Source organism: Cygnus atratus, chromosome 5 (assembly GCF_013377495.2).
Source record: "Cygnus atratus isolate AKBS03 ecotype Queensland, Australia chromosome 5, CAtr_DNAZoo_HiC_assembly, whole genome shotgun sequence".
In the NCBI taxonomy this organism is placed as follows: Eukaryota; Metazoa; Chordata; class Aves; order Anseriformes; family Anatidae; genus Cygnus; species Cygnus atratus.
In genome coordinates, this window is record NC_066366.1 from 59,124,258 (window position 1) to 59,141,397 (window position 17,140).

At 46.4% G+C, this 17,140-nt stretch overlaps 1 protein-coding gene across 6 annotated transcripts in view; it reads right to left on the minus strand.

Moving 5' to 3' along the window:
• The window catches only part of SYT16 (synaptotagmin 16), a 102,457-nt gene that overhangs the window by 55,607 nt on the left and 29,710 nt on the right, over positions 1 to 17,140 (minus strand). Inside the window, exons 1-2 of one of the 6 annotated variants that reach the window (XM_035551115.2) lie at positions 15,531 to 15,705; positions 13,948 to 14,015 (exon numbers count right to left, since the gene is read on the minus strand). The exons of the other annotated variants lie outside the window; for them this stretch is intronic. The gene's annotated coding sequence lies outside the window, so the exon portion shown is untranslated. Of the gene's footprint in view, positions 1 to 13,947; positions 14,016 to 15,530; positions 15,706 to 17,140 lie in introns of those variants that run through there. 6 annotated transcript variants of the gene reach the window in all.

Here is a 17,140-nt window from a genome sequence, read left to right on the forward strand (position 1 = left end):
TTCTCAGTCACTTCCTCTATTCATTGACCAAAGCACGTGGCTATCAGGATCTCAGGAGTCACCTTGCCCACCCTTAAGCTGAGGTCAGGGCTATAAAGGAAAACAGCACCATATGTGGACTCCTAGAGGGAGGAGAGCAGGTAGCTAATGGGACCTTCCTGAGGGAGCATGAAAAAAAAGCGAAAGGGTTTTCATGAGCAACAGATTACACTGTTTGCATAATAGCAAAACCTGTAATGAACCTGTACCTATGCAAGCTCAGAAAGTGCCACAAAGGACAAAGCAACTCACTGCACGCAGCGTTTCATAAATTCCAACCGAGGCAGAGTTGTAGGAGCAGATTCTTCATATAGCAAAGTGCTAGAACAAGGAGCGCATGACCACTGCTCCCAGGATCATCGTTATCAGCCTTGGACAGGTGGCAATTCTATTCATGTGCACCACACACACAATACACAAACACTTCAGAAATAAATGTGTGTTTTCACAGGATTGCAGCTCTCTCCTGATATCTATTTCAAAGGAGACAAAGCCCGACCCTTCCTAGCGGCGCTGCGAGGGAACGGTTGTGTAACTCCTCCTCTTCTCCTCAAGGTGATCCACAAATACATTGTCAGACCCGCAAGCAGACTACGTGCAGCACTGTGGCAGGAGGGTGAAATTCCCACCCAAGGCAGGAGGACTTGCCCTGCACCAAGGCTCAACTTTCACACGCTTTATTTTTATGTACTGATTTACAGACAGCGAGATGTGGAAGTTCTCCAGTCCTTTTATATAAGTAATATGAAAGACTGAAAGAAACTTTTGACCTGACCATGCTTCCATTAAATTCGGCTCCAAAATTTAATTGATGAAAAGGTGGAAGAAAGGTAGCTGTTGCTGATGTGTTTGCAGGTCACCTCTAAAGATTTAAGCAGCCCTTATGTCCTGTGACATAGGGATGCAATTTCAAAGGTCTCAAAGACAGTACAGCAAATTCCTTTCCCCCTCTTCTGCAAGCCACACAACCACAGCATCCAAACACCTTGCAGGCTTCAATGTGCTTACGCCCCCAGCAACTCTGCAAGGCAGGGAAATGCTGATGCAGCCACTCCACAGAACGGGAGCCTCAGCACAGATTTTCTACAAAAAGTGGTAGAAGTAATGCCCAAAAGAGCCATAAAGAAGAGTCCTGTTGATCTACACAGGCACTTAGCATCTAGAAGTACCTCAGTTTTCACCCCAAGGCTGAGGCTCCCAAACAGAATACCTACAGCACCTTTCTACAGATGACACCATACTGACAGCTGCTGGCCTCTGGGCATCTCCTCAGACACCTAAAATCACCTGAAAGCCACGGGGCTGGCATTTCTTTCCCTAAACCTGATTCTTCTTAGGGATGCAATCCAGGAGATGTGCTCAGGTGAAGCCCAACACCTCCCAGAAACACCAGGGAAGGCACATCAGGCACAACAGGCACACGGAGGCAGTAGCAATGAATGAGAGCTAAGAAATGAAAGGCCCCAGACATTCTTCCATATACTCGTATTTTTCTTTTCCCTGTACAATGTCCCTGCCTCACAATCAGAGGGGAGCACCCTCTACCCTTTCAGCTGAGCAGGGCTCACTGTGCAGCCAGTTTTGGGGCCAGCAGGAGAGCCAGCACTGGTACACCTTATTTTTTTCAACCTGCTTACTGATGTTGGAGAAGGACAGACCCAGACTCATGTTCTCAGGATACAGTCTGGGCTTTACTGTGTATCTGCTGCTGCTAAGTGACCAGAACATAAAAACCTGGAGGTAAAACCTCAAGACCATCCAGCAGCTTACCTGTGAGAGCCATAAGCCAGCAACTTGGAGAGCCAAGTTCAAGCAGGCTTTGTCTGAGACCAGATCTTCTACCTCACAAAGGCTGCTCTATAGCTTGTATACACTACTCTGTGGCAGCACTGCTTTCCCTGCAGCAGAAACACCACCCCAGTTTTGAGCAATGTCCCCGACAATGCTTGTGAGAAAGCAAACAGCTCTGTAAAATATTCTGCTTTCACCAACAGGCATTTTCCCACTAGAAAATATGAAGTATTAGTTTTGCTGGATGCATTTCAAACAACTCCGGAGTACTAGGTCAAGGCAACAGCAAGTACACTGTGTTTGCATACGATGATGCCTGATGTTCTGCGTCCTGGCTCTCACCCAATTCTCCGTGTGTAAGCACACACCGCAAGTACAAATGAGAAAAGGAGACAGAAGTGTGTCATAATGGACAGGGGAGCACTCACGTTGTCTAACGGAGGTGACTCAAGTAACAGTCTAGGCTTCTAAAGGATGATCCAGAGACTAATTGTTAATCTTAATAACGTTAGACAAGGCCCCAGTTAAGCATGGTTTTTAAAATTCATTGAAGTTAACGGGGCTGTGGAGACTGAAAATGTGAGCAGCACAGCACTCGAATTACCATTCACAGAATTAAAGTTGGTCCTCCACATGTCAGGGCTGAAGAGGTTGAAGAGGGACAGCACAAGGAACTTCATGGTCCCAGCCAGGTACCAGTACCTCCTGTCCCACAGTTGCTCCCTGCCCCAGGCTACAACAGGATGGTCATGGCTTTGAGCTCTGCACACAGACTGAGCCCCCTTCCCTGGGAAAACAGGGAGCAGTCAGCTCTGCCAGACCCCAAACCATCCTTCTGACCAGCTTCCCATATGTACGTGTCCTTCCCCAGACCTTCGGCTGTGGGAACGCAGGGCACAAACCATTAATGAGAAAACATCTTACTGCGCTAAAGAGTCAGAGATGAAAGCACCTGCAATACCCAGATAATCCCACCTCTCATTTAAGTTTCTACAATTTGAATGCTCATGAGCATTTCAGGCTGGGCAGAGCAGCCTGAATCCTTCTGCGTGTCCCACTGCCCACAGCAGTCATGCTCCCTGCCCCCATGGAGAAGCAGACTTAAGCTCTTTTTTCTCCATAATCTGATCTACTAAAATGCTACAGCAGCCACCTTCTCCCTGACATTTTTCCCCAAATGAAGACTTCCTATTAAGAAAAAATACTGTTCTCTGAGCTGGGCCAACATCTGAGATAAACAATGAAAACTGCAGCCTCCACAGCGGTTTGTCTCAGTCCTCTTCCAGACCAACAAAGGAAAATTAGAACCAGGCAGAAAATCATTTTCCTAGTCCCCGGGTACTTCTGAGATCTCCTGATCAGCGCTTGGGCAAAACCAAGATCTTCAGAAAATTATAACAGGCTGAGTCTGTAGGTGAGTGTCCCACCTGCTATGAGAAAACACCGACACTCAGGTCTTCCTTCTGTCATTTCATGGCTATCTCAATGCTCACCCCAATCTCAAATTCTGTTTGTACGCTCCAACTATTTCCCACTGTAAAAACTTCCAGCAGAAAACGCAGTGAGAGGACTAATCTGGTGATCAAAGCTTTCACCTAAAATGTAGAGAACACCTAAAATGCAGAAAAGCAACAAAAAGACTGTAGTGATAACTACGTACACAATTTGGATTAGATCAAGTGGGAGAAGGAAACTAGTCCCTGAAAGCCAACCTCCTGCTGCCCAGGGCTCTCACGTTAGAGATGAGACCTGGGTTCAAATGCAAGTCTGAACGAAGCAGGGCAGAGACTTAAACGGGCAGCTTCCATGTGTCCTTGGACTCTCCTACCACCAGAAAACCTACTGCTATGGCAAGGGACAGCTGCTTTCTCCTGCTGTCACCATGCTTTGCTCAGAGGGGAATTCCATCCTGAGCAAGGACATGATTTGCATTTAGGAAAGGTTTTTCAAGATGATGTTTTTCTTAGAAAAATTACACATTTTAACCAAATTGAACTGTCTGACAAGAATATGTTTTCTCAGAAATTCCCAACCGACTTACTGCGATAGGTTTGTCTTTGATTGTGTCCCAGGCTTGATTTCAGTCACAGTACAACACAGAGTTCATAATCGGATACATTTTGTCATAGCTGACACCGCCACTGCCTTCCTGGTAGAAAGGGAAGGCTCGGGCTGTCAGTCTGCCACCTTTCTCAAACGCTCAAGTCACGCTTCCTTTTTTTTCTTTTTCTTTTCCTTTAAAGACAACTTCTTTGTTGCCATGGTATCACTAATGCAGTATTTTGAGACAGGGAAAGAAGACAACCATGCATCATCACAGTGACACATCTATCAACTCCCATCCTCTCAAAAAAGGGTAAATAAATAAGGATGCCAATATAGACTTTTAAAGGCTCCTCTACCCTTTTTAATTTCTCCCTTTCATACACAAATTGTAGTCTCCAAAGGCCATGCCTTGGCTTTATGACAGAGGTCAGAATTTGTCTCAGCAAGCAGTGTCTAGGTTTATTTTTTGATTCCTTCTCTACTCCCCATGCTACATGACACCAGGTGAGGGGCATGAACACAAGAGAACCAGAGCACTGGAACATCCACAAAATGCCAGCCTGTTTCCCCGTGTTAGACCACGCAGTGAGAATTTTTGATGGTGTTTCCCATATACCACCTTCAACTCACCAGCTGTGGTCTTGTTAGCACTGTAGCACATCTTTCCTATCAACTCCAGAATTACGTTAAAGGTACCTTAATTAACTTAGCACACCAAGGCCTTGCACTCAGCATGATGGCATTCCCCTCCTTGACACTGCATCAGGTCCCTTCCAAAATTTCAGAGAAAGCTCTGCACAGCACTGGCCCAACCTTTCTATCTCATCAAAATCAGGAAGATGCCTGTGTCCCAGCGCTCTCCCTGACTTAGAGTCCAGATCAACGAACCAGCAGCAGACCAGAGTGACATTGAGCACGCCAGCTCCCCACGCACACCTCAGCTGCACCATTGCAGTGGTATTCACAGTGGTGGCATGCTGAGCATTTCAGCCCCAAGGTCCTGCAAAATGAGAAATAATGTAATGAAATGAAAACCAATACAAGCTCAATTTATCAACACTTCTGCAACAGAGGAGGGAATGGAGAGCAGCAAGCAAAGCACTGATGGGAAGTCAAACTGGAAGGATCCCCGGTATCGGTCAAGAATTCATCGATAAGCAGAGAGTCCTATTGCAAATGAAAAGAAATATTTTACATTTGGGAGAGAGGAACAGGGAGCAGAGGGAGGAGAAAGGAGGATCTCAGTTAATGCTTCTCTGTTATTTGGGGAGAAAAAGATTAAGTTGTCTCCACTCAGAACTGAAGTGCTCTTACCTCTTCAAAGAGGAATCTAATTGGGATCTTTATGCTGTCATGTACTTATTTTTCTCATCCACAAAACCTTGTTCTTAGTTCCACCAATGTGACCCAAGGCAGAATGACTCACCACAGTAAAAGGCCGGACAGCAGCTTTTTTTTTTCCAAAGACCTAAATAAACCCCTCTCCATCAATTGACCAAGGACGATGCAGCAGTAAACCTCTCGCTGAAGGCTGCGCGTTGCCTTGGCAACCTGTCTGATCTCCATTGCTCCAGGGACTGGAAATGTGCTGCCAACAGGAGATTTCAGCTAATCAAACCAAATCTCCTAATTCTTAGACCATTTCCCATCTGCAGAGAGCAGGCCATGTGCCCACGGGAAGCGGGGCACCCTCTGAACACAGCCCTGGCTCCTCCTCGCCCCGTTGTTTTTTGGCTCCTGGTAGGCCGTGGACACCTCCTCACAGCTACGGAAGGGGATGAGGGGGCGGCAGGAGGCCATTATGTGCTGGGTATCTCGGTGCACTCCTGGAGAGCCTCCTGGGAGGCTGAGGAGAGGGACAGGCAGCGAGGAGACCGCCTGCCCACAGGCAGCGGGACCCTGACAAGGCCCATGCTTTCTCCACGCCTCAGCCCCCTCTTGAAAGAAATACCAATTTTGAGGATTGGGAACAAGCCTGGTGCCACCTGTTACAAGTGTGGCCTTCTCAATCCACCTCATCCATTTTTCAGCCCCCATTAAACACATCCAGGCAACACCAGCCATGGCAATCTGCTGACCTGAGAGAAAAATTGGGACAGCCACGTACCACCGGCTCCTGACCTTCCTAGACCGGGCACTGCTGTCAAACCGCAGTGCAGAACACCTGCTTTATTATAAAACTCCTAATTGAAAATGCTAAAAGGGCAGCTTCGGTGCCTAATTTTGCCTTGAAAGCACAACCAGTAATTGATTTTTTTAAAACTAAAACAAGGCCTTTCTCTCGCCCATTCCACCAAACACTCCTGGCCCACGCGTTTAAGGCCAGCCACAAAGCCAGACCATTAGCCTGGCATTTAGGCAAACCGAAGGGACATGAAAAGAGGCCAAAATGGCAGACAGGAGGGAAATTTCTCACAGAAGAAACTGTGCCTCTGAAAGAAACTTTACTTGGTGGCGAAGAGATTCGTGTCAGTGAAAAGCCCCCAATTACCATCTAACAGCCCTCAGCCCTACATCACCTAGCATGGTTCTGACTGTGACCTTTCCACACAATTGCTGGAGGAAATTGGGGGCTTTGAACAGCGCGGCCAACCCCAGCATTCAGGCTCTCCTTCCCCTGCTGGGCCATTCTTTATTGTACCGTGGAAAACATTAACCCACCACTCTCTGAACCTGAAAGCCACGGGCCATACACTGGGTTTTGTGGGGCATTTAGGTGTGGTTTTGGCCTGGTATGGAGGTTGTCTTCATAGAAGAGGCTGTGCAGAGGCGCAGCTCTCTGGGACCTGGGCTAGCTACCAAGCTCAGGCACCAGCTGTTGAGGAATGGGATGGATGAATTGTTGGTATTTAAGAGGGAGCCCTGAAGCGGAAGAAGGCTGCTCATAAAGCAGGGTGTGGTTTCCAAGAAAGATCATATTATGGAAGATTTCTAGGCCTCTAGTATCGACCAAGTGACCTACACCCTGAGAAAATATGTCCTAACAATAACAAAAGCCATTAACACAAATGCTCGGGGAAAAATGCCAGTGGTTTCTAGATTCGTGTATTTAATAGAGTGAAGAGCTTAGTGAGTACTGCCACCTTTTACAACGTCACTGTGAAACTTTCTCTACACACTTTAGCATAACAAACCAATTAACTTGTTACTAGGGCTGCAAGGAGAAGGGCATGAACTGAAGTCATCATTCTGCTAACCCAGGGCTCCGTGACAAGGGAGAGGAAAACAGGTCCAACAGGAAAACAGGCATAAGGAAATGTGAACCAGAGCTGGTTTTAATGGTAAGGAGAAGACCTGGGTCCCCACATGTGCCTTCCCCCCTTATTCTTCCCTGTACCATGCCTTCTGTCCATTCCAGGCACTCCTTGGACAGGATTAATCTCAGGTCAGCCAAACTGAATCAGAGGTGGACCCTGGGACTTACGCCCAAAATATCTGTCTCTGCCATGGCAGACAGCCATGGAAATCAAAAGCGGGCTTCTCACTGACTTAATGGGGACCAAGAGTGATCTCAGAGAAAACAAATGTTGGTGATGCAAGACACCCTCCATAATTCCTTTGAAAAACCAACTCACAGAGCAGGACCTCAATGCTATGAAAGCTGGGAGAATGGCCCCCTCCAGACGAAGGTGACCACAACTCTGCCCCAGAGGCATTAACAAGTTTCAAAGCATCTGTTTCTTTCAAAGTTTCTTTCAAGCAAGATCAGTGATGTTGGACCAGCCTCAAGGCCAGAATGGAGAGCCACACCACATAAGAGCCACAGGAAGAGTGAGAAGGGGGGAGGCAGATAGAGGTGACTGTCAGACAAAACAAATGCAATGGAGACAGACTAAAACAGATTCTGCATATTTCAAGGGGATTGCAGTTCCGATGCTCCAGTCCAGCCCATGTGAACCCCTGCACACATTCTACAAAATACTTGACATAGAGGACCACAAGAATGAAGCACATCATTCCTTAGATGTGTTCAGACACGTGCAGTCAAACTATGGAGCCTGCTTACTATTTTATTTGGATTTCTTCAGCTATTTTCTCCCACAAGCACCAAGCTACACTTAGGCCCTTTCGTTAACCTACCTCAGTCACAAGTACCTACACGGATCCATGGCTTCCCCTGCACAGGGATCAGGTGCACCCTCTGCTTAACAGGAATGCAAGTTCTCTGCACTTGCGTTACTCATTCCGGGTCTGTAATTATGGTCTTACCACTGTTCTACAGTAAAACCTGAAGTGACAGCAGGAAACAGCACAATGTCAAAGCAGAAAACGGAAGAAAAGGCTAACTCCTATTTCATTATTTGCAATTTCCAAGATCTTTGTATTACCACTTCAAGAAAACCAAAAAAGCATGCAAATCCACAGTAACAAGTACTGCTAACACGAGATTTGCTTTTAAAACCATAATTGTCACAGAAGTAACAAAATAGGAAAGTTATCTTCCCGCCGAGAAATAGCCGCAAATCACTGAAAACACTAGACTTACCTAATTGCTGTTACATAAAGCAGCAAAACTAGTCAAACCAGCAATGAAATCTCCCCAAAAACACTCTTCTCACAAATAATACGTTTCACAGCTTTCTTCCCGAGGCAGGTTGCTAAATCTTTTGGACGTGTGGTGTACACGCACGCTGGGCAAAGCTGCAGAGTCCTGAGTTTCAGGAGCAGGAGTGGTGCTCTTGCTCTTTCTCTGTGTGTACATGTTGACTTAAAGTCCCAAGGAACAAGGAAGGCTGCTGGTTGGTAAACACGTGACAGCCACCAAAGGAATGTTAGCCAGAGAAACGAGATAAAGCAGCCTAAGCCACTTCAATGGGCTTTGTTTAGAAATTACCACCTTACCCGTAGCTTTCCTGACCACTCTGCAACTTAGGAGTGCTCAGTCTATATTTGAACAATTATCTTGCTGATAAATTTACCTAAAAAAGAGCAAATTGCCAGTCAATTACCACAAAATAGCAAGTAATTGTTCTCTCCTGTACAGAGATATAATTTATTGTGCTGCATAAATTCACACTGTGGCCATAAATATTTTGCATCCACTTTAGAAATGTAGCCTTTCCATCCTGGAATCCCACAGATTTGCTGGGAAGAGCAAAGTGAGGATCAGAGTCGGCATTCAGTTGAAAATGAAGTGTTCTATCCCCATGGCACAGCCCACCCCTTGCCTTCACCAGGCCTCATCCAGCCCTTGCTCCCCAGCTGGCTCTGCTAGACGAAGCTGGAAGAGCAAAGCAGCACCAGCAGCTCTGCCACTGCTGATGGGGTTTGTATACCCACAGATAAAAACCGTTCTTAGAGCAAGAAGAGTAAGACTCTGCATTATTGTGTGTGCAGCACAGCATTGATCCTAACGCAAAGCAGGTCACATAACTACTACACACCTGTGACTAGTGGGGATTTCATCTTGGAGACCGCCTCTTATAAAGTATTGCCTTCATTGAAGGGAAAAAATAAAGAGAGAGGAAATGGACTTCACCTCCTGATTTGCTTGGTTTTGGTTTTAGACCTTAATGCATATTTTAAGGAAGGCTCTGTGATGCTTGCTGTAAGATCACATCCTGTTCTCACCATCCACACAATTGATGCTTTGAACATGGATTTGGGATGTACATTTGATCCGCTTTAGAAGGGTTAGCTTTCCCCATCATTCAGGTCAAATCCATCCCCACTGCCTCTTCTCCCTGCAGAGAAACTGAAGATCTTCCCGGCAACTTATTAATTACTGCAAAATTCTGTTCCTGGTTTCTGTAATATCCCGTCCTCCTCACAAGCAGTATGGAAAAGCTGTAGAATAAAATCACATCAGCTGAACCTAGCTACAGCCAATGCTCAAAGCAGGAGGGTCCATGGGGAAGGCAGACAAAAACGTAGGGAAGGAGGGGAGTACACCCCCTGCCCAGGAGCTTGCAGACCTGGCCGTTCACCACCAAAACCAGCTTCTGGCCCCAGTGCCTGTAGCAATTTTGAAGTTGGCTCTAATCAGCTATCAGCAATGTCTTGCCTCTCTAAAGCTAACTGCTCCCTGAGGCAATTTTTCACTCACCCCCACCCAAAAAAAAAAAGAAAAAAAAATGCATTCTGATGAAACTGTTTTTAAAAGTTGCTGCCTGGCAGATCCCTGAAGAATAGTCCAGACTGGGAGCTTCAAAATAAGAGCTACTTAGAGCTGAAGAGGGAGGAAAAAAAAAAAAATCCTTGCCGAGCAGACGCCAAGCCCCTTGACTTACAGGAGCCTTGCCACCCTGGGTGTCCCATGCATCGGGCAGGCGATGTGCCGTCTGGTTCCTCAGGCTGGGTGATGACTGCAACTTTCACTGTGGCCCTTACCATTTTTCTGTGGTAATAAACGTATTGATCCACTTTTATTTAAATTTCTCCAGAATTCATCAGGACCGTCATATTTCTGAAGGAAAACGGGAAACAATTTAAGTCTTAGTCCAACTCTCATGCACTCAGCTGCTTTCTTTGCTCTCTGGCATTAACCTCTTACTCTAAACTTTATTCTTGAATATATCATTTGTTACGTTGCAATGAAAAAAGTACTACAGGAATATCACTACAATAACACTAGGAGAATAAAGCTCCTATCCTTGTCTACTTGACACTTCTCTTTTTTCTACCACTTTTTCACCCCCACAAACTGTTGCTAGAAGAGCTGTGGCAGAACTGGCAGAAATTCAAGCACCCTTTCAAACAGACACAGTTTTTATTATTATTTGTCAGCCACCAGCTAAACTGCAAAAATATTCCTTTTATACCCTGCTAAATGTCAAGCTGTTATTTTAAAGGCCCGGACAATGCGTCTCACACGAACCTTTACACCGCTGTTTCCAAGACCGAGCATCCCCTCGCCAGGGAGCACGGGGAGAAGGTGCCAGAGGGGGATTTGTAAAAGCTGGGAGGAGGAGGAAGCTGCAGGGTCCCACAGAGGTGTCAGGAGGCCTCCCTGAAGCCACAGCCCCGCTGCCAGCCCCATTCCCAAAGCTCCCCACGTGCCGCTAGCTGTGTTTCAGCCCGTGCTGATGCTCTCCTCCCAGGATGTTTTGATGCTGCCATGATTTCTGAATACCACTCAGCACTAATGCCTAAAAAAAAAGCTTAGTGTAAAGTTTGCAAAAACCAATGCACCTCCCGCTTCTTATGCTCAAAGTAAAACTACGCTTCCCCCTCTGCCTCAAGCTTTATTCAAAAGAAATATGAGACCAAAGAGAATTGTGTAAAACAGCCAGGCCCCTGAGTGTGTGTCAAGAGACAGGGAGTCAGCGAGCCCCCAGGATGGAAACCCTATGAAACAGGACTGAGAAGTGCACCGACCTGCTGCCTCTTACCAGGTGTGTGTACGGGATTGAAGAACCCCAGGCACATCTCAGCGCCCGCTGTCTGCCCGGTCCTTCCCTCCCCTGGACTAGCAGAGCATGGGAGCTGCCTACACTGGAAGGAAGGTGCCTGTGCTAGATGAGTGTGAACTCAGAAATGTTTACACAACACGTCTGCCCAAGTCATATTCACCTGCTGCTCGCTAACAGGTGTAGATGACAAGATTCCCAACTCGGTAGCAGGAGCTGTCGTGGCAGACCCAGCGCACAGATTATGCACATGCCTGGACTCCACTGCTTTTCCCCAGCAAATTGCTATGAAGTGGCATAGACCAAAGCACAGCCTTGTTTACCTGAAACCACACTTGAAAACTACCTGAAATGAGATCCTAAGTCATTAACCACAAGCAAAAAGTTAAGTTTCACCTGTAGACGAAAATATCAACAAAATCACTGTGTCTCATAAACCTGCAGAAGAGAAATCTGACCTGGTTTGCAGAAGTATGCACAGAAATTGTGTCTGTTTAGATTATTAAGTCAGCAGTAATTTGATGAAACAATTTCCCCGTGGCTGTTCCAGCATGTGCTCTTTGATGGCCAGGCTTGCTACAATCCCAAGTACCTGCACGCTTCACACTGTTCTCAGATCCAAGCCTGACTTCTGCCCCGAGCTTGGACTGGGGGGTTCACTTGTTCCACTGAAATCCCTCCCACTAATTCAATGGGTTTTGAAGGGAATCTGAGCAGTCCAGCTCACAGATACTTGCAGAATTTGGGGGCAGAACCAAGGGTCTCTGCTCTTCCTTGCAACCCACACTTTTTTTTTTTTTACTGTGCCAGTGAAGGTGGGAAGAAGGAAAGCAGAGCTCAGTCCAGCAGGACACCCAGCAAAGAAGCTGGTATATAAATCAACCCCTAAAAACAAAGCTTGCAGACAGGCCGTCCAGAATTCCACAAGAATTTCCAAAGAAAGTCTGTGTACATGCGGATGGAAGAAAGATCAAATCCATTTAGAGACCTGAAAATCAATGGTAAAGACTTTCTTTTTCTAATTAGAGGTGGGTGGTTTATTTAATAATATCTGAGCATGAGGAGAAGGATAAACACTGAAAGACAGTGTTGCTAGAAACACAACCAAAAGTCTGACAACTACAGATAAGATGAATGGAGGCTGGAATTCCCCAGAAAAATGGCAGTTTTTCTGTCAGAAGCTAAGAAACAGATGAGCAGTGTTTTTCACCTTGCAGCTGAGTCCACAACACACTTTGGAAAGAGCAGACAAAGTAGAGAGCTTGGGGGTTACATGAATCCCGTTTGCAAGCAAGTGAATGGAGAGGAGAAGAGGTAAATCTCCAAAACTGCCCAAAGAGAGCTGCAGACAAGCACGCTGTGCAGGGAGGGAACCAAAATGAGAAGAACACAAATACCAAGTCAGCACACAGGCTCCTACCAAAGCAAGGCAGCAGGGCAGATGAGGCAAACAGACCCAGACCAGAGGCAACACCAAGCAGCCTACCAAGGGAAGTGATACGAGAGGCAGAGAGGAAGATAGCCGCTCTATCAGCAATCTTGGCAGGACTGGAACAGACAGCACCAAACAGCTCAGGATGGAGAAAAAAAGCAAACAGTAACACGTGCGCTGGCTGAGAACGCTGCTGAAGAAGAGGAAGATGCATGCAGAGCGGCTTTAACTAATTCAAACACTTGCCATGTACAAACAGTGCAATCTAATCCCGGTGACACTGATAAGCAGCAATATCAGACTGAAGGAAAGGAACCAGCTGCTCGCAATGCACAGTAAAACCATTTAAAGATGCATAAGCAAACGCAGGCGGCCAGTAAGGAGCCCAAAGCACCAGGAATGTTATCACAAAGCCTTCACAGTACTTGACATGCACAAGGTCTGTCATCTGCCCGTGCTCAGCGTACGTGAATGACAGCCAGGGACCTGCTGGGAGCTCACCACGGCACGAAGGAGAAGGGAGGACACCAGGGCCATGCGACCAATCCAGCCCAGCCCCAGCCCTGCTCCGAAAGAATAATTTGTCTGAATGCAGAGCAGGGAAAAACCAAACCCTTCTGCAACGGCTGTGTGTGGCCCTCAAAAACTCTCAGCTTTTGAGAAACTTGAAAGCCAGAAGGAAATACCCAGCACACGCAGGGAATCCCACACTGTAAACAGATCAGCCGTGCTTCCAGATGCTTCTGTGCAACTGCACGTGAATGTAATATGGTTACCTACCAGCAACGAAAAGAAAATCCGTGAAAAGACAGTCAGCAGGCTAACAGTGCAGGGGGCATTCCCCTACCAGTAATGACAAAGCTGCAAGGGTAGCCCAGACCAGGATTTGGAAAAATGAATGTGTTTTCAGTGACAAGCAGGTTGGTTTAGGACACAGAAGCAACAGGAAGGACACAAAAGTCATTAAGAGAAAACCAAGCAAAGCAGGCAGCTTCTACACGATAGACACCAAGGACCGTAAAGCCCATAGCAGAGATGAGCGTGATCGGCCTCCGCCTGTCAATCAGTCATGGGAAGCAGTGGAAAAAGTTAGTGGAGGACCTCCAGAGTTTGGGTTGGCTAGAAGAAAGTAGTGTTACATTAAGAGAACCCCTTCACAATTGCCCATGACAATTTAGTTTATTTAATTAAGTGTATTTACTCTGGTAAATCTGAGATTTGAACATTTGTTACCAGGAAGGGAACATGTGATTTTCAGGAACATCACAGCAAAGCTCGGCACCAACTTACCCCTTTCTGCAGAAAAAAAACAAATCAGAATAGTGCTTAGAGGACCAGCTGGGAGCTCATACACAGACCTGGATGGAAAAAAACAGAATCGTCCCCTCATCATTCATGACAAGGATGTCAAGTGGTTTGCTCCCCTCCAGACAACGCCGTGGGGCCCCTCGGGATGGTGCCACAGCTGCCGAGCAGATCCCTTCGCTGCCCTTTGCTTCAGCCCTGGCACAGGCTGCACCAACATAAATCACTTGGCCTGGGGGGGAAGGCTCAGCGGTTCTATACTGAATTCTGGTTTGTTTAATTTTTACCTTATTTCACAGTGCATTTTCAATCTAAAACTCCTCATACATTGAAAAAATAAAATCAGAGTGATTATTAGCTACCAAAGCTTAGTAAATAAGAACCTTAGCTTAAAAGTCAAGCTCGAGATTTAAGAAGTGCCAAACCTTAACTTAGAAATCTAGATGAAAATTACGACCTTGAATAAAACTACCTTTAAACATTAAAGACTTTTTTTTTTAGACTCTAGTGCTCAGATACTCAGGTTTTGGGATATTTACTCTTAGGGAGAGGTAAAACTGCCAAGTGTGATCCCTTAAAGAATCTACAGAACTTAGTTTTTATACCCACGTAAGTTAGCTAAGTGAAGCAACCTTCACTACATTTCAGAGCTTATAATAATTAAAGTTTACAGTAAACCCACAGAATTCAATAGAATTAGCTGGCTATAAATCTTGGAGCATAAAACTGGTTTGTGGAGGTAGCATGCAAACGATTCTCAGCCTTCCTGCAAGGTGCCAGCCACTGAGAGAGCTGATTAGACAATCTTTGATTAATTGCCTGCTGTGTAAGAGCCAGGGTCAATCTACTCAATTAGGTGAGGGTCTGGTGGAGATCAGAGATGTAAATCAAAACCTACTGCAAAAGCTTCAGCACAAGATGAGAACATACCAGCCGCCTTCCTTCCCTGCAAGGAGCAGCAGCCTGCTCTCCATCCGCTGCCCTAAGTGGATGCCGTAGGAAAGAGCACGAGCAGGACACCCACGTGTGCCCTTCTCTCCTGAGTAACCTTCCCACCTCCAACCATGGTCATTTCCGAGGAGATCTCGAGTCTGACATGGTTTGTCTTCTCCAGCCTCTCGCTGAACCCACAGAAACCTTTTGCACCCAAGGCACCCTTCAGCAGAGGTCTTTGCAGGCTGCCTACCTGCTGCCACCTCCTTCTGAGCCTGCTCCTGATCCCTTTGATGCCCCTCAGGCTTTGCGAGGCTGTGAACTGCCCACCTCCTCCGCTGCTACTCAGCCAGGTCTCTGATCCCCCAAAGTCAACCTCTTTTCCTGCTTTATGAGTCTGTCAACCAGTCCTGCCCAGTACCAGGACTTCCACGCCTCTGGCCCGGCTGCCTGTCCTGGACTTCTCCCAGCTCTGCTGTTTGCTTTGGGGAACGTGCACAGTACTCATGGCTAACTCCAGGCTTACACAGTGGTGTAAATGGCAGTTGGCTTCCAAGTGGATTTCAGCCGCAATATTCCACTTCCCTAATCCTTGGAAAAACATTTATATGGAAAACAACAAATAACTTCAGTACCTTGCAGATAAGAGGTATGGAAAGAAAGGGCGGGTTATGCCATCACACTCCTGTTCCACACGTGGTTGGCTCAGAAATCCAGGGTGCAGGCAGCTCCTGATCTTCAAGGCTGACAAAAGCCATCGGGAAACTGCAAATCCCCAGACGTGGCAAGCAGCGAGCCATCAAAGCAAGCGAGGCCAGCGGGGAAGTGGTGTGAGGTGATAAAAAAAAAAAAAAGCACAGATTACGATTAGTAAAGCCAAACGGACGGTGGCACTGTCCACCGGGCTAAGGGAGATTGGGTGTGCAGACAGAAAGCAGCAGTGATCTGAAACCACAGTTATCCCACACGGATGGGGAAATATCTTGACAGGGCGATGAAAAGACTGTCTGCTTAGACGTCACAAATAAGTAGTGAAAAACCTGTAAGCAGCCAGTCCTCAGACACACAAGGAAGGCGACTCTTCAGCAGCCCTGCAAAGAGAAAAAGCCCACAAAAATCCAACCCGCAATCTTTGATCTGAAAAAGGGGAACTATATAAAAATCCTTGTAGCTGAAAAGGTGGGAACGCTTTCAAGACAGCATGTACAGGTGCAACAGGAAAGCGTCAGGCTACCTGTATCACCAATTCAAAGCACACTAAAAGGACAAGAAAATCAATTTGTTGTTTGGGGTTACACAGCAGATTAAGATGGCTTCTGGCAGTAAAGAAAAAAGGGGAAAAAATATCCTTCAAAATCTGAGCGTCATGTTCAGAGGAGGAAGGAAAAAAAAAAAAAAAAAGACCATGAACTTCTGGCAAGTTAAATGTAGGATCATAAGAGGGCAGACCAAGAAACAACTGTGGTAAGCAACTTCCTAACGGCATAAAAATTTAATTACAATTCTTTTTCAAGTGCTGCAGAAATAGGACACCTTCCAGAGAGCTGGTGGGGTCAAAGATGATGAAGGTGTACAAGAAACAATCAGGATGATAGGCCTAGAGCAAGAGAGCTGAATTTTGCATCGGTGCTACTTGCAGAGAAGCTGAAGGACCTAATTCAACTGTTTTCGCTCAGAAAAGGGGATTGTCAGCGACTCTCCAAATAGTTCTTTGAAAGTAAGATCAGTGCTGAGCAAAAAGGCAAATAAAGAGATAAGAAAATAGGAACTCCCTGCTGCAGGGAAGCACAAATGGGTTCAAAAAGCAAATGGATAAATGGAGTACGGGTTCATCAAGGGCTACCAACCACAAATGTTGGACTGAAAGCCCTGGCCTAAGCTGCTGGCTGCCAGAAGCTGGGAATGCATCGCCCAAATCTGTTTTTTAACCTCCCTTAACCTGCTCCCCAGGTACCTGCTACCAGGCAGAGTCAGGGCTCTCTGCCTTGACACAGCACAGCCGTCCTTCTGGCAGCACACCACAGTTTGCCTTTTTTAACTTCTTAAAATTTTTTTTGGATTCTAAAATAATCTGAACCCATGATTGCAAGCTATGACAGAAGATGAACAAATAGCCGCCCGGTTTGCAGCTTTCACTCGGTGAATCAAACAAATAACCTGCTCCAGTAGCTTTAGCTGTCCCATAAAACTTTCTGATCATTTATTTAAGCTGAGGGGCAGCAGTCGCTACCGAAATGCCGTCTGA